Source organism: Triticum dicoccoides, chromosome 5B, assembly GCF_002162155.2.
Source record: "Triticum dicoccoides isolate Atlit2015 ecotype Zavitan chromosome 5B, WEW_v2.0, whole genome shotgun sequence".
Taxonomy (NCBI): domain Eukaryota; kingdom Viridiplantae; phylum Streptophyta; class Magnoliopsida; order Poales; family Poaceae; genus Triticum; species Triticum dicoccoides.
This window is the reverse complement of record NC_041389.1, coordinates 703,916,623-703,940,961: the sequence shown is the minus strand read 5'-3', so window position 1 is coordinate 703,940,961 and position 24,339 is coordinate 703,916,623. Positions and strand designations below refer to the sequence as shown.

General features: G+C 40.7%; 22 non-coding genes across 22 annotated transcripts; all 22 read left to right on the top strand.

The window, feature by feature from the left end:
• Window positions 1-18: 18 nt before the first annotated feature.
• On the top strand, window positions 19-121 carry LOC119313185. The gene has a single exon (XR_005151567.1). It is a non-coding gene; the product is annotated as a U6 spliceosomal RNA (small nuclear RNA).
• A 1,034-nt stretch (window positions 122-1,155) lies between these two features.
• Window positions 1,156-1,258, top strand: LOC119313175. The gene has a single exon (XR_005151558.1). It is a non-coding gene; the product is annotated as a U6 spliceosomal RNA (small nuclear RNA).
• Window positions 1,259-2,290: 1,032 nt separating this feature from the next.
• Window positions 2,291-2,393, top strand: LOC119313167. Its single transcript, XR_005151550.1, has one exon. It is a non-coding gene; the product is annotated as a U6 spliceosomal RNA (small nuclear RNA).
• Window positions 2,394-3,415: 1,022 nt separating this feature from the next.
• On the top strand, window positions 3,416-3,518 carry LOC119313180. The gene has a single exon (XR_005151563.1). It is a non-coding gene; the product is annotated as a U6 spliceosomal RNA (small nuclear RNA).
• Window positions 3,519-4,552: 1,034 nt separating this feature from the next.
• Window positions 4,553-4,655, top strand: LOC119313174. Its single transcript, XR_005151557.1, has one exon. It is a non-coding gene; the product is annotated as a U6 spliceosomal RNA (small nuclear RNA).
• Window positions 4,656-5,686: 1,031 nt separating this feature from the next.
• LOC119313190 lies at window positions 5,687-5,789 on the top strand. The gene has a single exon (XR_005151572.1). It is a non-coding gene; the product is annotated as a U6 spliceosomal RNA (small nuclear RNA).
• A 967-nt stretch (window positions 5,790-6,756) lies between these two features.
• Window positions 6,757-6,858, top strand: LOC119313194. The gene has a single exon (XR_005151576.1). It is a non-coding gene; the product is annotated as a U6 spliceosomal RNA (small nuclear RNA).
• Window positions 6,859-7,882: 1,024 nt separating this feature from the next.
• LOC119313192 lies at window positions 7,883-7,985 on the top strand. The gene has a single exon (XR_005151574.1). It is a non-coding gene; the product is annotated as a U6 spliceosomal RNA (small nuclear RNA).
• Window positions 7,986-9,017: 1,032 nt separating this feature from the next.
• On the top strand, window positions 9,018-9,120 carry LOC119313188. Its single transcript, XR_005151570.1, has one exon. It is a non-coding gene; the product is annotated as a U6 spliceosomal RNA (small nuclear RNA).
• Window positions 9,121-10,145: 1,025 nt separating this feature from the next.
• On the top strand, window positions 10,146-10,248 carry LOC119313186. The gene has a single exon (XR_005151568.1). It is a non-coding gene; the product is annotated as a U6 spliceosomal RNA (small nuclear RNA).
• A 1,032-nt stretch (window positions 10,249-11,280) lies between these two features.
• Window positions 11,281-11,383, top strand: LOC119313187. The gene has a single exon (XR_005151569.1). It is a non-coding gene; the product is annotated as a U6 spliceosomal RNA (small nuclear RNA).
• A 1,025-nt stretch (window positions 11,384-12,408) lies between these two features.
• LOC119313170 lies at window positions 12,409-12,511 on the top strand. Its single transcript, XR_005151553.1, has one exon. It is a non-coding gene; the product is annotated as a U6 spliceosomal RNA (small nuclear RNA).
• A 1,034-nt stretch (window positions 12,512-13,545) lies between these two features.
• LOC119313173 lies at window positions 13,546-13,648 on the top strand. The gene has a single exon (XR_005151556.1). It is a non-coding gene; the product is annotated as a U6 spliceosomal RNA (small nuclear RNA).
• Window positions 13,649-14,682: 1,034 nt separating this feature from the next.
• LOC119313184 lies at window positions 14,683-14,785 on the top strand. Its single transcript, XR_005151566.1, has one exon. It is a non-coding gene; the product is annotated as a U6 spliceosomal RNA (small nuclear RNA).
• Window positions 14,786-15,819: 1,034 nt separating this feature from the next.
• Window positions 15,820-15,922, top strand: LOC119313182. The gene has a single exon (XR_005151564.1). It is a non-coding gene; the product is annotated as a U6 spliceosomal RNA (small nuclear RNA).
• A 1,034-nt stretch (window positions 15,923-16,956) lies between these two features.
• LOC119313178 lies at window positions 16,957-17,059 on the top strand. The gene has a single exon (XR_005151561.1). It is a non-coding gene; the product is annotated as a U6 spliceosomal RNA (small nuclear RNA).
• A 1,034-nt stretch (window positions 17,060-18,093) lies between these two features.
• LOC119313193 lies at window positions 18,094-18,196 on the top strand. Its single transcript, XR_005151575.1, has one exon. It is a non-coding gene; the product is annotated as a U6 spliceosomal RNA (small nuclear RNA).
• A 1,033-nt stretch (window positions 18,197-19,229) lies between these two features.
• Window positions 19,230-19,332, top strand: LOC119313177. Its single transcript, XR_005151560.1, has one exon. It is a non-coding gene; the product is annotated as a U6 spliceosomal RNA (small nuclear RNA).
• A 1,034-nt stretch (window positions 19,333-20,366) lies between these two features.
• Window positions 20,367-20,469, top strand: LOC119313176. The gene has a single exon (XR_005151559.1). It is a non-coding gene; the product is annotated as a U6 spliceosomal RNA (small nuclear RNA).
• A 1,034-nt stretch (window positions 20,470-21,503) lies between these two features.
• On the top strand, window positions 21,504-21,606 carry LOC119313183. Its single transcript, XR_005151565.1, has one exon. It is a non-coding gene; the product is annotated as a U6 spliceosomal RNA (small nuclear RNA).
• Window positions 21,607-22,641: 1,035 nt separating this feature from the next.
• Window positions 22,642-22,744, top strand: LOC119313171. The gene has a single exon (XR_005151554.1). It is a non-coding gene; the product is annotated as a U6 spliceosomal RNA (small nuclear RNA).
• Window positions 22,745-23,778: 1,034 nt separating this feature from the next.
• LOC119313166 lies at window positions 23,779-23,881 on the top strand. Its single transcript, XR_005151549.1, has one exon. It is a non-coding gene; the product is annotated as a U6 spliceosomal RNA (small nuclear RNA).
• Window positions 23,882-24,339: the final 458 nt, after the last annotated feature.

The window sequence follows — 24,339 nt, the reverse complement described above, 5'->3', positions numbered from 1 at the left end:
AGCGCGGCAGCTAGCATCGTCCCTTCGGGGACATCCGATAAAATTGGAACGATACAGAGAAGATTAGCATGGCCCCTGCGCAAGGATGGCATGCACAAATCGAGAAATGGTCCAATTTTTTTTGAGATTTTTCATGGAAGTCCGTGGAACCTTCTTTCTTGCACTTGCGTGTGCTGCTATTCTTATAGAAAGGCCCTTTAGTTTCCCTTCTCTATCAGAGAGGCCCTCAATACTGCCTTTTTAAATTTAGATCCACACGCTTTCTCTTCTTTGTTATTACAGATACATCCTTTCTGTAGTAACTTTTTAGCCTTTTTAATCTATTGTTACATGTTTTTGGGTTTGTCTTTCATTTCAGTCCCCCTACATATAGTATATTCCTTCAAAAAAATTATTGTTTTTGTTTCTTAATCCTAACTGTGATTCAGTCATAACGCAAAAACATGTTTCATTAATCTAATTTGTTTATGTTACCACCTAACAAACTCATCTAAGACTTGTGAGAAAACTCTCTCGAACACTAGCATTGGATTCTGGTATCACCCGAAAGAATCCCTTCTTCAAACCTTTCTATCTTTAGTGTACAATAACTAGCTGTCAACATTATGTAGGTCACAACAAGTGAAATCTCAATCTCTGTGTAGAAAATTATGCATGTTGCATATCCTTTTTATATATCCAATCAAACCAAAGACACGGTAAGCTAGCTTAACATGAACCTTTTGGAGCTATGATCTTGGCAACGTGTACGCATGGCAACAACTTGATCTCATAATCTCCTTCATGTACAAGTTTGCTTCATCCGCCTTCCATAAACTGTGAACATCCCGAAGGATTTATTGATCCCTTCGTTCCTAAACGTGCATGTGCCCTCCCCCCATGTGCGGCAAAAACTGTATTATTTTTTAAGTGTCCAAGCATCATTCGTTATTCCCTAATAATGAAAAAACACGAGAGACCATTATGCTCTTCCATTAATATGGGCCACATCAAGAGAGATGCAGCCTGTTACTGGCGGCCCATCGCACGCCTGATGGCGTCTGGGTTTTGCTGGATAGCGTCATGGGCAAAACAAACGCTCATTTGTTTAGTCCGAAATCGGCCAGCCGGGGAGAGTTGGACTGGTTTATAAGGCAGAGCGCGGCAGCTAGCATCGTCCCTTCGGGGACATCCGATAAAATTGGAACGATACAGAGAAGATTAGCATGGCCCCTGCGCAAGGATGACACGCACAAATCGTGAAATGGTCCAATTTTTTTTAGATTTTTCACGGAAGTCCGTGGAACCTTCTTTCTTGCACTTGCATGTGCTGCTATTCTTATAGAAAGGCCCTTTAGTTTCCCTTCTCTATCAGAGAGGCCCTCAATACTGCCTTTTGAAATTTAGATCCGCACGCTTTCTCTTCTTTGTTATTGCAGATACATCCTTCTGTAGTAACTTTTTAGCCTTTTTAATCTATTGTTACATGTTTTTGGGTTAGTCTTTCGTTTCAGTCCCCCTGCATGTAAGATATTCCTTCAAAAAAATTATTGTCTTTGTTTCTTAATCCTAACTGTGATTCAGTCATAACGCAAAAACATGTTACATTAATCTAATTTTTTTATGTTACCACCTAACAATTCATCTAAGACTTGTGAGAAAACTCTCTCGAACACTAGCATTGGATTCTGGTATCACCCGAAAGAATCCCTTCTTCAAACCTTTCTATCTTTAGTGTACAGTAACTAGCTGTCAACATTTTGTAGGTCACAACAACTGAAATCTCAATCTCTGTGTAGAAAATTATGCATGTTGCATATCCTTTTTATCTATCCAATCAAACCAAAGACACGGTAAGCTAGCTTAACATGAACCTTTTGGAGCTATGATCTTGGCAACGTGTACGCATGGCAACAACTTGATCGCATAATCTCCTTCATGTACAAGTTTGCTTCATCCGCCTTCCATAAACTGTGAACATCCCGAAGGATTTATTGATCCCTTCGTTCCTAAACGTGCATGTGCCCTCCCCCCATGTGCGGCAAAAACTGTAGTATTTTTTTTAGTGTCCAAGCATCATTCATTATTCCCTAGTAATGAAAAAACACGAGAGCCCATTATGCTCTTCCATTAATATGGGCCACATCAAGAGAGATCCAACCTGTTACTGGCAGGCCATCGCATGCCTGATGGCGTCTGGGTTTTGCTGGATAGCGTCGTGGGCAAAACAAACGCTCATTTGTTTAGTCCCACATCGGCCAGCCGGGGAGAGTCGGACTAGTTTATAAGGCAGAGCACGGCAGCTAGCATCGTCCCTTCGGGGACATCCGATAAAATTGGAACGATACAGAGAAGATTAGCATGGCCCCTGCGCAAGGATGACACGCACAAATCGAGAAATGGTCCAAATTTTTTTGAGGAAGTCCGTGGAACCTTCTTTCTTGCATTTGCGTGTGCTACTATTCTTGTAGAAAGGCCCTTTAGTTCCCTTCTCTATCAGAGAGGCCCTCAATACTACCTTTTTAAATTTAGATCCACACGCTTTCTCTTCTTTGTTATTGCAGATACATCCTTTCTGTAGTAACTTTTTAGCCTTTTTAATCTATTGTTACATGTTTTTGGGTTAGTCTTTCGTTTCAGTCCTCCTACATGTAGTATATTCATTCAAAAAATTATTGACTTTGTTGCTTAATCTTAACTGTGATTCAGTCATAACGCAAAAACATGTTTCATTAATCTAATTTGCTTATGTTACCACCTAACAAACTCATCTAAGACATGTGAGAAAACTCTCTCGAACACTAGCATTGGATTCTGGTATCACCCGAAAGAATCCCTTCTTCAAACCTTTCTATCTTTAGTGTACAATAACGAGCGGTCAACATTATGTAGGTCACAACAAGTGAAATCTCAATATCTGTGTAGAAAATTATGCATGTTGCATATCCTTTTTATATATCCAGTCAAACCAAAGACACGGTAAGCTAGCTTAGCATGAACCTTTTGGGGCTTTTATCTTGGCAACGTGTTCGCATGGCAACAACCTGATCGCATAATCTCCTTCATGTACAAGTTTGCTTCATCCGCCTTCCATAAACTGTGAACATCCGGAAGGATTTATTGATCCCTTCGTTCCTAAACGTGCATGTGCCCTCCCCCCATGTGCGGCAAAAACTGTAGTATTTTTTTAGTGTCCAAGCATCATTCGTTATTCCCTAGTAATGAAAAAACACGAGAGCCCATTATGCTCTTCCATTAATATGGGCCACATCAAGAGAGATCCAGCCTATTACTGGCAGCCCATCGCACGCCTGATGGCGTCTGGGTTTTGCTGGATAGCGTCATGGGCAAAACAAACGCTCATTTGTTTAGTCCCAAATCGGCCAGCCGGGGAGAGTCGGACTGGTTTATAAGGCGGAGCGCGGCAGCTAGCATCGTCCCTTCGGGGACATCCGATAAAATTGTAACGATACAGAGAAGATTAGCATGGCCCCTGCGCAAGGATGACATGCACAAATCGAGAAATGGTTCAATTTTTTTTTGATATTTTCCACGGAAGTCCGTGGAACCTTCTTTCTTGCACTTGCGTGTGCTGCTATTCTTATAGGAAGGCCCTTTAGTTTCCCTTCTCTATCAGAGAGGCCCTCAATACTGCCTTTTTAAATTTAGATCCACACGCTTTCTCTTCTTTGTTATTGCATATACATCCTTTCTGTAGTAACTTCTTAGCCTTTTAATCTATTGTTACATATTTTTGGGTTAGTCTTTCGTTTCAGTCCCCCTACATGTAGTATATTCATTCAAAAAAATTGTTGTCTTTGTTCCTTAATCTTAACTGTGATTCAGTCATAACGAAAAAACATGTTTCATTAATCTAATTTGCTTATGTTACCACCTAACAAACTCATCTAAGACTTGTGAGAAAACTCTCTCGAACACTAGCATTGGATTCTGGTATCACCCGAAAGAATCCCTTCTTCAAACCTTTCTATCTTTAGTGTACAATAACTAGCTGTCAACATTATGTAGGTCACAACAAGTGAAATCTCAATCTCTGTGTAGAAAATTATGCATGTTGCATATCCTTTTTATATATCCAATCAAACCAAAGACACGGTAAGCTAGCTTAACATGAACCTTTTGGAGCTATGATCTTGGCAACGTGTACGCATGGCAACAACTTGATCTCATAATCTCCTTCATGTACAAGTTTGCTTCATCCGCCTTCCATAAACTGTGAACATCCCGAAGGATTTATTGATCCCTTCGTTCCTAAACGTGCATGTGCCCTCCCCCCATGTGCGGCAAAAACTGTATTATTTTTTAAGTGTCCAAGCATCATTCGTTATTCCCTAATAATGAAAAAACACGAGAGACCATTATGCTCTTCCATTAATATGGGCCACATCAAGAGAGATGCAGCCTGTTACTGGCGGCCCATCGCACGCCTGATGGTGTCTGGGTTTTGCTGGATAGCGTCATGGGCAAAACAAACGCTCATTTGTTTAGTCCGAAATCGGCCAGCCGGGGAGAGTTGGACTGGTTTATAAGGCAGAGCGCGGCAGCTAGCATCGTCCCTTCGGGGACATCCGATAAAATTGGAACGATACAGAGAAGATTAGCATGGCCCCTGCGCAAGGATGACACGCACAAATCGTGAAATGGTCCAATTTTTTTTAGATTTTTCACGGAAGTCCGTGGAACCTTCTTTCTTGCACTTGCGTGTGCTGCTATTCTTATAGAAAGGCCCTTTAGTTTCCCTTCTCTATCAGAGAGGCCCTCAATACTGCCTTTTGAAATTTAGATCCGCACGCTTTCTCTTCTTTGTTATTGCAGATACATCCTTCTGTAGTAACTTTTTAGCCTTTTTAATCTATTGTTACATGTTTTTGGGTTAGTCTTTCGTTTCAGTCCCCCTGCATGTAAGATATTCCTTCAAAAAAATTATTGTCTTTGTTTCTTAATCTTAACTGTGATTCAGTCATAACGAAAAAACATGTTTCATTAATCTAATTTGCTTATGTTACCACCTAACAAACTCATCTAAGACTTGTGAGAAAACTCTCTCGAACACTAGCATTGGATTCTGGTATCACCCGAAAGAATCCCATCTTCAAACCTTTCTATCTTTAGTGTACAATAACGAGCGGTTAGCATTATGTAGGTCACAACAAGTGAAATCTCAATCTCTGTGTAGAAAATTATGCATGTTGCATATCCTTTTTATATATCCAGTCAAACCAAAAACACGATAAGCTAGCTTAGCATGAACCTTTTGGAGCTTTTATCTTGGCAACGTGTACGCATGGCAACAAATTGATCGCATAATCTCCTTCATGTACAAATTTGCTTCATCTGACTTCCATAAACTGTGAACATCCCGAACGATTTATTGATCCCTTCGTTCCTAAACGTGCATGTGCCCTCCCCCCATGTGCGGCAAAAACTGTAGTATTTTGTTTAGTGTCCAAGCATCATTCGTTATTCCCTAGTAATGAAAAAACACGAGCCCATTATGCTCTTCCATTAATATGGGCCACATCAAGAGAGATCTAGCCTGTTACTGGCGGCCCATCGCACGCCTGATGGCATCTGGGTTTTGCTGGATAGCATCGTGGGAAAAACAAATGCTCATTTGTTTAGTCCCACATCGGCCAGCCGGGGAGAGTCGGACAAGTTTATAAGGCAGAGCGCGGCAGCTAGCATCGTCCCTTCGGGGACATCCGATAAAATTGGAACGATATAGAGAAGATTAGCATGGCCCCTGCGCAAGGATGGCATGCACAAATCGAGAAATGGTCCAAATTTTTTTTTGAGATTTTTCACGGAAGTCCGTGGAACCTTCTTTCTTGCACTTGCGTGTGCTGCTATTCTTATAGAAAGGCCCTTTAGTTTCCCTTCTCTAACAGAGAGACCCTCAATACTGCCTTTTTAAATTTAGATCCACACGCTTTCTCTTCTTTGTTATTGCAGATACATCCTTTCTGTACTAACTTTTTAGCCTTTTTAATCTATTGTTACATGTTTTTGGGTTAGTCTTTCATTTCAGTCCCCCTACATATAGTATATTCCTTCAAAAAAATTATTGTCTTTGTTTCTTAATCCTAACTGTGATTCAGTCATAACGCAAAAACATGTTTCATTAATCTAATTTGTTTATGTTACCACCTAACAAACTCATCTAAGACTTGTGAGAAAACTCTCTCGAACACTAGCATTGGATTCTGGTATCACCCGAAAGAATACCTGCTTCAAACCTTTCTATCTTTAGTGTACAATAACTAGCTGTCAACATTATGTAGGTCACAACAAGTGAAATCTCAATCTCTGTGTAGAAAATTATAAGGAGCTATGATCTTGGCAACGTGTACGCATGGCAACAACTTGATCTCATAATCTCCTTCATGTACAAGTTTGCTTCATCCGCCTTCCATAAACTGTGAACATCCCGAAGGATTTATTGATCCCTTCGTTCCTAAACGTGCATGTGCCCTCCCCCCATGTGCGGCAAAAACTGTAGTATTTTTTTAAGTGTCCAAGCATCATTCGTTATTCCCTAGTAATGAAAAAACACGAGAGACCATTATGCTCTTCCATTAATATGGGCCACATCAAGAGAGATCCAGCCTGTTATTGGCGGCCCATCGCACGCCTGATGGCGTCAGGGTTTTGCTGGATAGCGTCGTGGGCAAAACAAACGCTCATTTGTTTAGTCCCACATCGGCCAGCCGGGGAGAGTCGGACTAGTTTATAAGGCAGAGCGCGGTAGCTAGCATCGTCCCTTCGGGGCATCCGATAAAATTGGAATGATACAGAGAAGATTAGCATGGCCTCTGCGCAAGGATGACACGCACAAATCGAGAAATGATCCAAATTTTTTTGAGGAAGTCCATGGAACCTTCTTTCTTGCACTTGCATGTGCTACTATTCTTAAAGAAAGGCCCTTTAGTTTCCCTTCTCTATCAGAGAGGCCCTCAATACTGCCTTTTTAAATTTAGATCCACACGCTTTCTCTTCTTTCTTATTGCAGATACATCCTTTCTGTAGTAACTTTTTAGCCTTTTTAATCTATTGTTACATGTTTTTGGGTTAGTCTTTCATTTCAGTCCTCCTACATGTAGTATATTCATTCAAAAAAATTATTGTCTTTGTTCCTTAATCTTAACTATGATTCAGTCATAACGCAAAAACATGTTTCATTAATCTAATTTGCTTATGTTACCACCTAACAAACTCATCTAAGACTTGTGAGAAAACTCTCTCGAACACTAGCATTGGATTCTGGTATCACCCAAAAGAATCCCATCTTCAAACCTTTCTATCTTTAGTGTACAATAACGAGCGGTCAACATTATGTAGGTCACAACAAGTGAAATCTCAATCTCTGTGTAGAAAATTATGCATGTTGCATATCCTCTTTATATATCCAGTCACACCAAAGACACGATAATCTAGCTTAGCATGAACCTTTTGGAGCTTTTATCTTGGCAACGTGTACGCATGGCAACAACTTGATCGCATAATCTCCTTCATGTACAAGTTTGCTTCATCTACCTTCCATAAACTGTGAACATCCCAAATGATTTATTGATCCCTTCGTTCCTAAACGTGCATGTGCCCTCCCCCCATGTGCGGCAAAAACTATAGTATTTTTTTAGTGTCCAAGCATCATTCGTTATTCCCTAGTAATGAAAAAACACGAGAGCACATTATGCTCTTCCATTAATATGGGCCACATTAAGAGAGATCCAGCCTATTACTGGCGGCCCATCACACGCCTGATGGTGTCTGGGTTTTGCTGGATAGCATCGTGGGCAAAACAAATGCTCATTTGTTTAGGCCCACATCGGCCAGCCGGGGAGAGTCGGACTAGTTTATAAGGCAGAGCGCGGCACCTAGCATCGTCCCTTCGGGGACATCCGATAAAAATGGAACGATACAGAGAAGATTAGCATGGCCCGTGCGCAAGGATGACACGCACAAATCGAGAAATGGTCCAATTTTTTTTGAGATTTTTCACGGAAGTCCGTGGAACCTTCTTTCTTGCCTTGCGTGTGCTGCTATTCTTATAGAAAGGCCCTTTAGTTTCCCATCTCTATCAGAGAGGCCCTTAATACTGCCTTTTTAAATTTAGATCGACACGCTTTCTCTTCTTTGTTATTGCAGATACATCCTTTCTGTAGTAACTTTTTAGCCTTTTTAATCTATTGTTACATGTTTTTGGGTTAGTCTTTCGTTTCAGTCCCCCTACATGTAGTATATTCCTTCAAAAAAATTATTGTCTTTGTTTCTTAATCCTAACTGTGAATCAGTCATAACGCAAAAACATGTTTCATTAATCTAATTTGTTTATGTTACCACCTAACAAACTCATCTAAGACTTGTGAGAAAACTCTCTCGAACACTAGCATTGGATTCTGGTATCACCCGAAAGAATCCCTTCTTCAAACATTTCTATCTTTAGTGTACAATAACTAGCTGTCAACATTATGTAGGTCACAACAAGTGAAATCTCAATCTCTGTGTAGAAAATTATGCATGTTGCATATCCTTTTTATATATCCAATCAAACCAAAGACACGGTAAGCTAGCTTAACATGAACCTTTTGGAGCTATGATCTTGGCAACGTGTACACATGGCAACAACTTGATCGCCTAATCTTCTTCATGTACAAGTTTGCTTCATCCGCCTTTCATAAACTGTGAACATCCCGAAGGATTTATTGATCCCTTCGTTCCTAAACGTGCATGTGCCCTCCCCCCATGTGCGGCAAAAACTGTAGTATTTTTTTAGTGTCCAAGCATCATTCGTTATTCCCTAGTAATGAAAATACACGAGAGCCCATTATGCTCTTCCATTAATATGGGCCACATCAAGAGAGATCGAGACTGTTACTGGCGGCCCATCGCACGCCTGATGGCGTCTGGGTTTTGCTGGATAGCGTCGTGGGCAACACACAGCTCATTTGTTTAGTCCCACATCGGCCAGCCGGGGAGAGTCGGACTAGTTTATAAGGTAGAGCGCGGCAGCTAGCATCGTCCCTTCGGGGACATCCGATAAAATTGGAACGATGCAGAGAAGATTAGCATGGCCCCTGCGCAAGGATGACATGCACAAATCGAGAAATGGTCCAAATTTTTTTGAGGAAGTCCATGGAACCTTCTTTCTTGCACTTGCGTGTGCTACTATTCTTATAGAAAGGCCCGTTAGTTTCCCTTCTCTATCAGAGAGGCCCTCAATACTGCCTTTTTAAATTTAGATCCACACGCTTTCTCTTCTTTGTTATTGCAGATACATCCTTCCTGTAGTAACTTTTTAGCCTTTTTAATCTATTGTTACATGTTTTTGGGTTAGTCTTTCGTTTCAGTCCCCCTACATGTAGTATATTCCTTCAAAAAAATTATTGTCTTTGTTTCTTAATCCTAACTGTGATTCAGTCATAACGCAAAAACATGTTTCATTAATCTAATTTGTTTATGTTACCATCTAACAAACTCACCTAAGACTTGTGAGAAAACTCTCTCGAACACTAGCATTGGATTCTGGTATCACCCGAAAGAATCCCTTCTTCAAACCTTTCTATCTTTAGTGTACAATAACTAGCTGTCAACATTATATAGGTCACAACAAGTGAAATCTCAACCTCTGTGTAGAAAATTATGCATGTTGCATATCCTTTTTATATATCCAATCAAACCATAGACACGGTAAGCTAGCTTAACATGAACCTTTTGGAGCTATGATCTTGGCAACGTGTACGCATGGCAACAACTTGATCGCATAATCTCCTTCATGTACAAGTTTGCTTCATCCGCCTTCCATAAACTGTGAACATCCCGAAGGATTTATTGATCCCTTCGTTCCTAAACGTGCATGTGCCCTCCCCCCATGTGCGGCGAAAACTGTAGTATTTTTTTTAGTGTCCAAGCATCATTCGTTATTCCCTAGTAATGAAAAAACCCGAGAGCCCATTATGCTCTTCCATTAATATGGGCCACATCAAGAGAGATCCAGCCTATTACTGGCGGCCCATCGCACGCCTGATGGTGTCTGGGTTTTGCTGGATAGCATCGTGGGCAAAACAAATGCTCATTTGTTTAGGCCCACATCGGCCAGCCGGGGAGAGTCGGACTAGTTTATAAGGCAGAGCGCGGCACCTAGCATCGTCCCTTCGGGGACATCCGATAAAATTGGAACGATACAGAGAAGATTAGCATGGCCCGTGCGCAAGGATGACACGCACAAATCGAGAAATGGTCCAATTTTTTTTGAGATTTTTCACGGAAGTCCGTGGAACCTTCTTTCTTGCCTTGCGTGTGCTGCTATTCTTATAGAAAGGCCCTTTAGTTTCCCATCTCTATCAGAGAGGCCCTTAATACTGCCTTTTTAAATTTAGATCGACACGCTTTCTCTTCTTTGTTATTGCAGATACATCCTTTCTGTAGTAACTTTTTAGCCTTTTTAATCTATTGTTACATGTTTTTGGGTTAGTCTTTCGTTTCAGTCCCCCTACATGTAGTATATTCCTTCAAAAAAATTATTGTCTTTGTTTCTTAATCCTAACTGTGATTCAGTCATAACGCAAAAACATGTTTCATTAATCTAATTTGTTTATGTTACCACCTAACAAACTCATCTAAGACTTGTGAGAAAACTCTCTCGAACACTAGCATTGGATTCTGGTATCACCCGAAAGAATCCCTTCTTCAAACATTTCTATCTTTAGTGTACAATAACTAGCTGTCAACATTATGTAGGTCACAACAAGTGAAATCTCAATCTCTGTGTAGAAAATTATGCATGTTGCATATCCTTTTTATATATCCAATCAAACCAAAGACACGGTAAGCTAGCTTAACATGAACCTTTTGGAGCTATGATCTTGGCAACGTGTACACATGGCAACAACTTGATCGCCTAATCTTCTTCATGTACAAGTTTGCTTCATCCGCCTTTCATAAACTGTGAACATCCCGAAGGATTTATTGATCCCTTCGTTCCTAAACGTGCATGTGCCCTCCCCCCATGTGCGGCAAAAACTGTAGTATTTTTTTAGTGTCCAAGCATCATTCGTTATTCCCTAGTAATGAAAATACACGAGAGCCCATTATGCTCTTCCATTAATATGGGCCACATCAAGAGAGATCGAGACTGTTACTGGCGGCCCATCGCACGCCTGATGGCGTCTGGGTTTTGCTGGATAGCGTCGTGGGCAACACACAGCTCATTTGTTTAGTCCCACATCGGCCAGCCGGGGAGAGTCGGACTAGTTTATAAGGTAGAGCGCGGCAGCTAGCATCGTCCCTTCGGGGACATCCGATAAAATTGGAACGATGCAGAGAAGATTAGCATGGCCCCTGCGCAAGGATGACATGCACAAATCGAGAAATGGTCCAAATTTTTTTGAGGAAGTCCATGGAACCTTCTTTCTTGCACTTGCGTGTGCTACTATTCTTATAGAAAGGCCCGTTAGTTTCCCTTCTCTATCAGAGAGGCCCTCAATACTGCCTTTTTAAATTTAGATCCACACGCTTTCTCTTCTTTGTTATTGCAGATACATCCTTCCTGTAGTAACTTTTTAGCCTTTTTAATCTATTGTTACATGTTTTTGGGTTAGTCTTTCGTTTCAGTCCCCCTACATGTAGTATATTCCTTCAAAAAAATTATTGTCTTTGTTTCTTAATCCTAACTGTGATTCAGTCATAACGCAAAAACATGTTTCATTAATCTAATTTGTTTATGTTACCACCTAACAAACTCACCTAAGACTTGTGAGAAAACTCTCTCGAACACTAGCATTGGATTCTGGTATCACCCGAAAGAATCCCTTCTTCAAACCTTTCTATCTTTAGTGTACAATAACTAGCTGTCAACATTATATAGGTCACAACAAGTGAAATCTCAACCTCTGTGTAGAAAATTATGCATGTTGCATATCCTTTTTATATATCCAATCAAACCATAGACACGGTAAGCTAGCTTAACATGAACCTTTTGGAGCTATGATCTTGGCAACGTGTACGCATGGCAACAACTTGATCGCATAATCTCCTTCATGTACAAGTTTGCTTCATCCGCCTTCCATAAACTGTGAACATCCCGAAGGATTTATTGATCCCTTCGTTCCTAAACGTGCATGTGCCCTCCCCCCATGTGCGGCGAAAACTGTAGTATTTTTTTTAGTGTCCAAGCATCATTCGTTATTCCCTAGTAATGAAAAAACCCGAGAGCCCATTATGCTCTTCCATTAATATGGGCCACATCAAGAGAGATCCAGCCTGTTACTGGCGGCCCATCGCACGCCTGATGGCGTCTGGGTTTTGCTGGATAGCGTCATGGGCAAAACAAACGCTCATTTGTTTAGTCCCACATCGGCCAGCCGGGGAGAGTCGGACTAGTTTATAAGGCAGAGCGCGGCACCTAGCATCGTCCCTTCGGGGACATCCGATAAAATTGGAACGATACAGAGAAGATTAGCATGGCCCCTGCGCAAGGATGACACGCACAAATCGAGAAATGGTTCAAATTTTTTTGATATTTTGCACGGAAGTCCATGGAACCTTCTTTCTTGCAGTTGCGTGTGCTACTATTCTTATAGAAAGGCCCTCTAGTTTCCCTTCTCTATCAGAGAGGCCCTCAATACTGCCTTTTTAAATTTAGATCCACACGCTTTCTCTTCTTTGTTATTGTAGATACATCCTTTCTGTAGTTACTTTTTAGCCTTTTTAATCTATTGTTACATGTTTTTAGGTTAGTCTTTCGTTTCAGTCCTCCTACATGTAGTATATTCATTCACAAAAATTATTGTCTTTGTTCCTTAATCTTAACTATGATTCAGTCATAACGCAAAAACGTGTTTCATTAATCTAATTTTCTTATGTTACCACCTAACAAACTCATCTAAGACTTGTGAGAAAACTCTCTCGAACACTAGCATTGGATTCTGGTATCACCCGAAAGAATCCCATCTTCAAACCTTTCTATCCTTAGTGTACAATAACGAGCGGTCAACATTATGTAGGTCACAACAAGTGAAATCTCAATCTCTGTGTAGAAAATTATGCATGTTGCATATCCTTTTTATATATCCAGTCACACCAAAGACACGATAAGCTAGCTTAGCATGAACCTTTTGGAGCTTTTATCTTGGCAACGTGTACGCATGGCAACAACTTGATCGCATAATCTCCTTCATGTACAAGTTTGCTTCATCCGCCTTCCATAAACTGTGAACATCCTGAAGGATTTATTGATCCCTTCGTTCCTAAACGTGCATGTGCCCTCCCCCCATGTGCGGCAAAAATTGTAGTATTTTTTTAGTGTCCAAGCATCATTCGTTATTCCCTAGTAATGAAAAAACACGAGAGCCCATTATGCTCTTCCATTAATATGGGCCACATCAAGAGAGATCCAGCCTATTACTGGCGGCCCATCGCACGCCTGATGGCGTCTGGGTTTTGCTGGATAGCATCGTGGGCAAAACAAATGCTCATTTGTTTAGTCCCACATCGGCCAGCCGGCGAGAGTCGGACTAGTTTATAAGGCAGAGCGCGGCAGCTAGCATCGTCCCTTCGGGGACATCCGATAAAATTGGAACGATACAGAGAAGATTAGCATGGCCCCTGCACAAGGATGACACGCACAAATCGAGAAATGGTCCGAATTTTTTTGAGATTTTTCACGGAAGTCCGTGGAACCTTCTTTCTTGCAGTTGCGTGTGCTGCTATTCTTATAGAAAGGCCCTTTAGTTTCCCTTCTCTATCAAAGAGGCCCTCAATACTGCCTTTTTAAATTTAGATCCACACGCTTTCTCTTCTTTGTTATTGCAGATACATCCTTTCTGTAGTAACTTTTTAGCCTTTTTAATCTATTGTTACATGTTTTTGGGTTAGTCTTTCGTTTCAGTCCCCCTACATGTAGTATATTCCTTCAAAAAAATTATTGTCTTTGTTTCTTAATCCTAACTGTGATTCAGTCATAACGCAAAAACATGTTTCATTAATCTAATTTGTTTATGTTACCACCTAAAAAACTCATCTAAGACTTGTGAGAAAACTCTCTCGAACACTAGCATTGGATTCTGGTATCACCCGAAAGAATCCCTTCTTCAAACCTTTCTATCTTTAGTGTACAATAACTAGCTGTCAACATTATGTAGGTCACAACAAGTGAAATCTCAATCTCTGTGTAGAAAATTATGCATGTTGCATAGCCTTTTTATATATCCAGTCACACCAAAGACACGGTAAGCTAGCTTAACATGAACCTTTTGGAGCTATGATATTGGCAACGTGTACGCATGGCAACAACTTGATCGCATAATCTCCTTCATGTACAAGTTTGCTTCATCCGCCTTCCATAAACTGTGAACATCCCGAATGATTTATTGATCCCTTTGTTCCTAAACGTGCATGTGCCCTCCCCCCATGTGCGGCAAAAACTATAGTATTTTTTTAGTGTCCAAGCATCATTCGTTATTCCCTAGTAATGAAAAAACACGAGAGCCCATTATGCTCTTCCATTAATATGGGCCACATCAAGAGAGATCCAGCCTATTACTGGCGGCCCATCGCACGCCTGATGGCGTCTGGGTTTTGCTGGATAGCATCGTGGACAAAACAAATGCTCATTTGTTTAGTCCCACATCGGCCAGCCGGGGAGAGTCGAACTAGTTTATAAGGCAGAGCGCGGCAGCTAGCATCGTCCCTTCGGGGACATCCGATAAAATTGGAACGATACAGAGAAGATTAGCATGGCCCCTGCGCAAGGATGACATGCACAAATCGAGAAATGGTCTGAATTTTTTGAGATTTTTCACGGAAGTCCGTGGAACCTTCTTTCTTGCACTTGCGTGTGTTGCTATTCTTATAGAAAGGCCCTTTAGTTTCCCTTCTCTATCAAAGAGGCCCTCAATACTGCCTTTTTAAATTTAGATCCACATGCTTTCTCTTCTTTGTTATTGCAGATACATCCTTTCTGTAGTAACTTTTTAGCCTTTTTAATCTATTGTTACATGTTTTTGGGTTAGTCTTTCGTTTCAGTCCCCCTACATGTAGTATATTCCTTCAAAAAAATTATTGTCTTTGTTTCTTAATCCTAACTGTGATTCAGTCATAACGCAAAAACATGTTTCATTAATCTAATTTGTTTATGTTACCACCTAAAAAACTCATCTAAGACTTGTGAGAAAACTCTCTCGAACACTAGCATTGGATTCTGGTATCACCCGAAAGAATCCCTTCTTCAAACCTTTCTATCTTTAGTGTACAATATCTAGCTGTCAACATTATGTGGGTCACAACAAGTGAAATCTCAATCTCTGTATAGAAAATTATGCATGTTGCACGTCCTTTTTATATATCCAATCAAACCAAAGACACGGTAAGCTAGCTTAACATGAACCTTTTGGAGCTATGATCTTGGCAACGTGTACGCATGGCAACAACTTGATCGCATAATCTCCTTCATGTACAAGTTTGCTTCATCCGCCTTCCATAAACTGTGAACATCCCGAAGGATTTATTGATCCCTTCGTTCCTAAACGTGCATGTGCCCTCCCCCCATGTGCGGCAAAAAATGTAGTATTTTTTTTAGTGTTCAAGCATCATTCGTTATTCACTAGTAATGAAAAAAGACGAGAGCCCATTATGCTCTTCCATTAATATGGGCCACATCAAGAGAGATCCAGCCTATTACTGGCGGCCCATCGCACGCCTGATGGCATCTGGGTTTTGCTGGATAGCATCGTGGGCAAAACAAATGCTCATTTGTTTAGTCCCACATCGGCCAGCCGGAGAGAGTCGGACTAGTTTATAAGGCAGAGCGCGACAGCTAGCATCGTCCCTTTGGGGACATCCGATAAAATTGGAACGATACAGAGAAGATTAGCATGGCCCCTGCGCAAGGATGACACGCACAAATCGAGAAATGGTCCGAATTTTTTTGAGATTTTTCACGGAAGTCCTAGGAACCTTCTTTCTTGCACTTGCGTGTGCTGCTATTCTTATAGAAAGGCCCTTTAGTTTCCCTTCTCTATCAAAGAGGCCCTCAATACTGCCTTTTCAAATTTAGATCCACACGCTTTCTCTTCTTTGTTATTGCAGATACATCCTTTCTGTAGTAACTTTTTAGCCTTTTTAATCTATTGTTACATGTTTTTGGGTTAGTCTTTCGTTTCAGTCCCCCTACATGTAGTATATTCCTTCAAAAAAAATATTGTCTTTGTTTCTTAATCCTAACTGTGAGTCAGTCATAACGCAAAAACATGTTTCATTAATCTAATTTGTTTATGTTACCACCTAAGAAACTCATCTAAGACTTGTGAGAAAACTCTCTCAAACACTAGCATTGGATTCTGGTATCACCCGAAAGAATCCCTTCTTCAAACCTTTTTATCTTTAGTGTACAATAACTAGCTGTCAACATTATGTAGGTCACAACAAGTGAAATCTCAATCTCTGTGTAGAAAATTATGCATGTTGCATGTCCTTTTTATATATCCAATCAAACCAAAGACACGGTAAGCTAGCTTAACATGAACCTTTTGGAGCTATGATCTTGGCAACGTGTACGCATGGCAACAACTTGATCGCATAATCTCCTTCATGTACAAGTTTGCTTCATCCGCCTTCCATAAACTGTGAACATCCCGAAGGATTTATTGATCCCTTCGTTCCTAAACGTGCATGTGCCCTCCCCCCATGTGCGGCAAAAAATGTAGTATTTTTTTAGTTTCCAAGCATCATTCGTTATTCACTAGTAATGAAAAAACACGAGAGCCCATTATGCTCTTCCATTAATATGGGTCACATCAAGAGAGATCCAGCCTATTACTGGCGGCCCATCGCACGCCTGATGGCGTCTGGGTTTTGCTGGATAGCATTGTGGGCAAAACAAATGCTCATTTGTTTAGTCCCACATCGGCCAGCCGGTGAGAGTCGGACTAGTTTATAAGGCAGAGCGCGACAGCTAGCATCGTCCCTTCGGGGACATCCGATAAAATTGGAACGATACAGAGAAGATTAGCATGGCCCCTGCGCAAGGATGACACGCACTAATCGAGAAATGGTCCGAATTTTTTTGAGATTTTTCACGGAAGTCCGTGGAACCTTCTTTCTTGCACTTGCGTGTGCTGCTATTCTTATAGAAAGGCCCTTTAGTTTCCCTTCTCTATCAAAGAGGCCCTCAATACTGCCTTTTCAAATTTAGATCCACACGCTTTCTCTTCTTTGTTATTGCATATACATCCTTTCTGTAGTAACTTTTTAGCCTTTTTAATCTATTGTTACATGTTTTTGGGTTAGTCTTTCGTTTCAGTCCCCCTACATGTAGTATATTCCTTCAAAAAAAATATTGTCTTTGTTTCTTAATCCTAACTGTGATTCAGTCATAACGCAAAAACATGTTTCATTAATCTAATTTGTTTATGTTACCACCTAAAAAACTCATCTAAGACTTGTGAGAAAACTCTCTCGAACACTAGCATTGGATTCTGGTATCACCCGAAAGAATCCCTTCTTCAAACCTTTCTATCTTTAGTGTACAATAACTAGCTGTCAACATTATGTAGGTCACAACAAGTGAAATCTCAATCTCTGTGTAGAAAATTATGCATGTTGCATATCCTTTTTATATATCCAGTCACACCAAAGACACGGTAAGCTAGCTTAACATGAACCTTTTGGAGCTATGATATTGGCAACGTGTACGCATGGCAACAACTTGATCGCATAATCTCCTTCATGTACAAGTTTGCTTCATCCGCCTTCCATAAACTGTGAACATCCCGAATGATTTATTGATCCCTTTGTTCCTAAACGTGCATGTGCCCTCCCCCCATGTGCGGCAAAAACTATAGTATTTTTTTAGTGTCCAAGCATCATTCGTTATTCCCTAGTAATGAAAAAACACGAGAGCCCATTATGCTCTTCCATTAATATGGGCCACATCAAGAGAGATCCAGCCTATTACTGGCGGCCCATCGCACGCCTGATGGCGTCTGGGTTTTGCTGGATAGCATCATGGACAAAACAAATGCTCATTTGTTTAGGCCCACATCGGCCAGCCGGGGAGAGTCGGACTAGTTTATAAGGCAGAGCGCGGCAGCTAGCATCGTCCCTTCGGGGACATCCGATAAAATTGGAACGATACAGAGAAGATTAGCATGGCCCCTGCGCAACGATGACATGCACAAATCGAGAAATGGTCTGAATTTTTTGAGATTTTTCACGGAAGTCCGTGGAACCTTCTTTCTTGCACTTGCGTGTGTTGCTATTCTTATAGAAAGGCCCTTTAGTTTCCCTTCTCTATCAAAGAGGCCCTCAATACTGCCTTTTTAAATTTAGATCCACATGCTTTCTCTTCTTTGTTATTGCAGATACATCCTTTCTGTAGTAACTTTTTAGCCTTTTTAATCTATTGTTACATGTTTTTGGGTTAGTCTTTCGTTTCAGTCCCCCTACATGTAGTATATTCCTTCAAAAAAATTATTGTCTTTGTTTCTTAATCCTAACTGTGATTCAGTCATAACGCAAAAACATGTTTCATTAATCTAATTTGTTTATGTTACCACCTAAAAAACTCATCTAAGACTTGTGAGAAAACTCTCTCGAACACTAGCATTGGATTCTGGTATCACCCGAAAGAATCCCTTCTTCAAACCTTTCTATCTTTAGTGTACAATATCTAGCTGTCAACATTATGTAGGTCACAACAAGTGAAATCTCAATCTCTGTATAGAAAATTATGCATGTTGCATGTCCTTTTTATATATCCAATCAAACCAAAGACACGGTAAGCTAGCTTAACATGAACCTTTTGGAGCTATGATCTTGGCAACGTGTACGCATGGCAACAACTTGATCGCATAATCTCCTTCATGTACAAGTTTGCTTCATCCGCCTTCCATAAACTGTGAACATCCCGAAGGATTTATTGATCCCTCCGTTCCTAAACGTGCATGTGCCCTCCCCCCATGTGCGGCAAAAAATGTAGTATTTTTTTAGTGTTCAAGCATCATTCGTTATTCACTAGTAATGAAAAAAGACGAGAGCCCATTATGTTCTTCCATTAATATGGGCCACATCAAGAGAGATCCAGCCTATTACTGGCGGCCCATCGCACGCCTGATGGCGTCTGGGTTTTGCTGGATAGCATCGTGGGCAAAACAAATGCTCATTTGTTTAGTCCCACATCGGCCAGCCGGAGAGAGTCGGACTAGTTTATAAGGCAGAGCGCGACAGCTAGCATCGTCCCTTCGGGGACATCCGATAAAATTGGAACGATACAGAGAAGATTAGCATGGCCCCTGCGCAAGGATGACACGCACAAATCGAGAAATAGTCCGAATTTTTTTGAGATTTTTCACGGAAGTCCGTGGAACCTTCTTTCTTGGACTTGCGTGTGCTGCTATTCTTATAGAAAGGCCCTTTAGTTTCCCTTCTCTATCAAAGAGGCCCTCAATACTGCCTTTTCAAATTTAGATCCACACGCTTTCTCTTCTTTGTTATTGCAGATACATCCTTTCTGTAGTAACTTTTTAGCCTTTTTAATCTATTGTTACATGTTTTTGGGTTAGTCTTTCGTTTCAGTCCCCCTACATGTAGTATATTCCTTCAAAAAAAATAGTGTCTTTGTTTCTTAATCCTAACTGTGATTCAGTCATAACGCAAAAACATGTTTCATTAATCTAATTTGTTTATGTTACCACCTAAAAAACTCATCTAAGACTTATGAGAAAACTCTCTCAAACACTAGCATTGGATTCTGGTATCACCCGAAAGAATCCCTTCTTCAAACCTTTTTATCTTTAGTGTACAATAACTAGCTGTCAATATTATGTAGGTCACAACAAGTGAAATCTCAATCTCTGTGTAGAAAATTATGCATGTTGCATGTCCTTTTTATATATCCAATCAAACCAAAGACACGGTAAGCTAGCTTAACATGAACCTTTTGGAGCTATGATCTTGGCAACGTGTACGCATGGCAACAACTTGATCGCATAATCTCCTTCATGTACAAGTTTGCTTCATCCGCCTTCCATAAACTGTGAACATCCCGAAGGATTTATTGATCCCTTCGTTCCTAAACGTGCATGTGCCCTCCCCCCATGTGCGGCAAAAAATGTAGTATTTTTTTAGTGTCCAAGCATCATTCGTTATTCACTAGTAATGAAAAAACACGAGAGCCCATTATGCTCTTCCATTAATATGGGCCACATCAAGAGAGATCCAGCCTATTACTGGCGGCCCATCGCACGCCTGATGGCGTCTGGGTTTTGCTGGATAGCATCGTGGGCAAAACAAATGCTCATTTGTTTAGTCCCACATCAGCCAGCCGGAGAGAGTCGGACTAGTTTATAAGGCAGAGCGCGACAGCTAGCATCGTCCCTTCGGGGACATCCGATAAAATTGGAACGATACAGAGAAGATTAGCATGGCCCCTGCGCAAGGATGACACGCACAAATCGAGAAATGGTCCGAATTTTTTTGAGATTTTTCACGGAAGTCCGTGGAACCTTCTTTCTTGCACTTGAGTGTGCTGCTATTCTTATAGAAAGGCCCTTTAGTTTCCCTTCTCTATCAAAGAGGCCCTCAATACTGCCTTTTCAAATTTAGATCCACACGCTTTCTCTTCTTTGTTATTGCAGATACATCCTTTCTGTAGTAACTTTTTAGCCTTTTTAATCTATTGTTACATGTTTTTGGGTTAGTCTTTCATTTCAGTCCCCCTACATGTAGTATATTCCTTCAAAAAAAATATTGTCTTTGTTTCTTAATCCTAACTGTGATTCAGTCATAACGCAAAAACATGTTTCATTAATCTAATTTGTTTATGTTACCACCTAAAAAACTCATCTAAGACTTGTGAGAAAACTCTCTCGAACACTAGCATTGGATTCTGGTATCACCCGAAAGAATCCCTTCTTCAAACCTTTCTATCTTTAGTGTACAATAACTAGCTGTCAATATTATGTAGGTCACAACAAGTGAAATCTCAATCTCTGTGTAGAAAATTATGCATGTTGCATGTCCTTTTTATATATCCAATCAAACCAAAGACACGGTAAGCTAGCTTAACATGAACCTTTTGGAGCTATGATCTTGGCAACGTGTACGCATGGCAACAACTTGATCGCATAATCTCCTTCATGTACAAGTTTGCTTCATCCGCTTTCCATAAAATGTGAACATCCCGAAGGATTTATTGATCCCTTCGTTCCTAAACGTGCATGTGCCCTCCCCCCATGTGCGGCAAAAAATGTAGTATTTTTTTAGTGTCCAAGCATCATTCGTTATTCACTAGTAATGAAAAAACACAAGAGCCCATTATGCTCTTCCTTTAATATGGGCCACATCAAGAGAGATCCAGCCTATTACTGGCGGCCCATCGCACGCCTGATGGCGTCTGGGTTTTGCTGGATAGCATCGTGGGCAAAACAAATGCTCATTTGTTTAGTCCCACATCGGCCAGACGGGGAGAGTCGGACTAGTTTATAAGGCAGAGCGCGACAGCTAGCATCGTCCCTTCAGGGACATCCGATAAAATTGGAACGATACAGAGAAGATTAGCATGGCCCCTGCGCAAGGATGACACGCACAAATCGAGAAATGGTCCGAATTTTTTTGAGATTTTTCACGGAAGTCTGTGGAACCTTCTTTCTTGCACTTGCGTGTGCTGCTATTCTTATAGAAAGGCCCTTTAGTTTCCCTTCTCTATCAAAGAGGCCCTCAATACTGCCTTTTTAAATTTAGATCCACATGCTTTCTCTTCTTTGTTATTGCAGATACATCCTTTCTGTAGTAACTTTTTAGCCTTTTTAATCTATTGTTACATGTTTTTGGGTTAGTCTTTCGTTTCAGTCCCCCTACATGTAGTATATTCCTTCAAAAAAATTATTATCTTTGTTTCTTAATCCTAACTGTGATTCAGTCATAACGCAAAAACATGTTTCATTAATCTAATTTGTTTATGTTACCACCTAACAAACTCATCTAAGACTTGTGGGAAAACTCTCTCGAACACTAGCATTGGATTCTGGTATCACCCGAAAGCATCCCTTCTTCAAACCTTTCTATCTTTAGTGTACAATAACTAGCTGTCAACGTTATGTAGGTCACAACAAGTGAAATCTCAATCTCTATGTAGAAAATTATGCATGTTACATATCCTTTTTATATATCCAATCAAACCAAAGACACGGTAAGCTAGCTTAACATGAACCTTTTGGAGCTATGATCTTGGCAACGTGTACGCATGGCAAAAACTTGATCGCATAATCTCCTTCTTGTACAAGTTTGCTTCATCCGCCTTCCATAAACTGTGAACATCCCGAAGGATTTATTTATCCCTTCGTTCCTAAACGTGCATGTGCCCTCCCCCCATGTGCGGCAAAAATTGTAGTATTTTTTTTAGTGTCCAAGCATCATTCGTTATTCCCTAGTAATGAAAAAACACGAGAGCCCATTATGCTCTTCCATTAATATGGGCCACATCAAGAGAGATCCAGCCTGTTACTGGCGGCCCATCGCACGCCTGATGGCGTCTGGGTTTTGCTGGATAGCATCGTGGGCAAAACAAATGCTCATTTGTTTAGTCCCACCTCGGCCAGCCGGGGAGAGTCGGACTAGTTTATAAGGCAGAGCGCGGCAGCTAGCATCGTCCCTTCGGGGACATCCGATAAAATTGGAACGATACAGAGAAGATTAGCATGGCCCCTGCGCAAGGATGACACGCACAAATCGAGAAGTGGTCCAAATTTTTTTGAGATTTTTCACGGAAGTCCGTGGAACCTTCTTTCTTGCAGTTGCGTGTGCTGCTATTCTTATAGAAAGGCCCTTTAGTTTCCCTTCTCTATCAGAGAGGCCCTCAATACTGCCTTCTTAAATTTAGATCCACACGCTTTCTCTTCTTTGTTATTGCAGATACATCTTTTCTGTAGTAACTTTTTAGCCTTTTTAATCTATTGTTACATGTTTTTGGGTTAGTCTTTCGTTTCAGTCCTTCTACATGTAGTATATTCATTCAAAAAAATTATTGTCTTTGTTCCTTAATCTTAACTATGATTCAGTCATAACGCAAAAACATGTTTCATTAATCTAATTTGCTTATGTTACCACCTAACAAACTCATCTAAGACTTGTGATAAAACTCTCTCGAACACTAGCATTGGATTCTGGTATCACCCGAAAGAATCCCATCTTCAAACCTTTCTATCCTTAGTGTACAATAACGAGCGGTCAACATTATGTAGGTCACAACAAGTGAAATCTCAATCTCTGTGTAGAAAATTATGCATGTTGCATATCCTTTTTATATATCCAGTCACACCAAAAACACGATAAGCTAGCTTAGCATGAACCTTTTGGAGCTTTTATCTTGGCAACGCTGTACGCATGGCAACAACTTGATCGCATAATCTCCTTCTTATACAAGTTTGCTTCATCCGCCTTCCATAAACTGTGAACATCCCGAATGATTTATTGATCCCTTCGTTCCTAAACGTGCATGTGCCCTCCCCCATGTGTGGCAAAAACTGTAGTATTTTTTTAGTGTCCAATCATCATTCGTTATTCCCTAGTAATGAAATAACACGAGAGCCCATTATGCCCTTCCATTAATATGGGCCACATCAAGAGAGATCCAGCCTGTTACTGGCGGCCCATCGCACGCCTGATGGCGTCTGGGTTTTGCTGGATAGCGTCGTGGGCAAAACAAACGCTCATTTGTTTAGTCCCACATCGGCCAGCCGGGGAGAGTCGGACTAGTTTATAAGGCAGAGCCCGACAGCTAGCATCGTCCCTTCGGGGACATCCGATAAAATTGGAACGATACAGAGAAGATTAGCATGGCCCCTGCGCAAGGATGACACGCACAAATCGAGAAATGGTCCAAATTTTTTTGAGGAAGTCCATGGAACCTTCTTTCTTGCACTTGCGTGTGCTACTATTCTTATAGAAAGGCCCTTTAGTTTCCCTTCTATATCAGAGAGGCCCTCAATACTGCCTTTTTAAATTTAGATCCACACGCTTTCTCTTCTTTGTTATTGCAGATACATCCTTTCTGTAGTAACTTTTTAGCCTTTTTAATCTATTGTTACATGTTTTTGGGTTAGTCTTTCGTTTCAGTCCTCCTACATGTAGTATATTCATTCAAAAAAATTATTGTCTTTGTTCCTTAATCTTAACTATGATGCAGTCATAACGCCAAAACATGTTTCATTAATCTAATTTGCTTATGTTAGCACCTAACAAACTCATCTAAGACTTGTGAGAGAACTCTCTCGAACACTAGCATTGGATTCTGGTATCACCAGAAAGAATCCCATCTTCAAACCTTTCTATCTTTAGTGTACAATA